Genomic DNA, 284 nt, shown 5'->3' with positions numbered 1-284 from the left:
TGTGTGTGTGTGTGTGTGTGTGTGTGTGTGCGTGTGTGTGTGTGTTGTGTGTTAGTGTATGTGTGTGTGCGTGTATGGTGTATGTTTGCATGTATCTTTATATGGATGGATGCGTGGATGGATGGATGTCGCGATATAATGTTTCAAATAATCCGGTAGTATTCATGAAAAAAGGCTTAGTTTGTCATAGCATAAGCCATATAGCATACATGGTAATATGCACAAGAAAGGAATGATACAAATGATGGAGAAATATGATGAATTCTGTTGTTGAATACAATATA

The sequence above is a fragment of the Octopus bimaculoides genome, chromosome 2 (genome assembly GCF_001194135.2).
Source record: "Octopus bimaculoides isolate UCB-OBI-ISO-001 chromosome 2, ASM119413v2, whole genome shotgun sequence".
Lineage (NCBI taxonomy): Eukaryota > Metazoa > Mollusca > Cephalopoda > Octopoda > Octopodidae > Octopus > Octopus bimaculoides.
Note: the sequence above shows the minus strand (reverse complement) of the source record.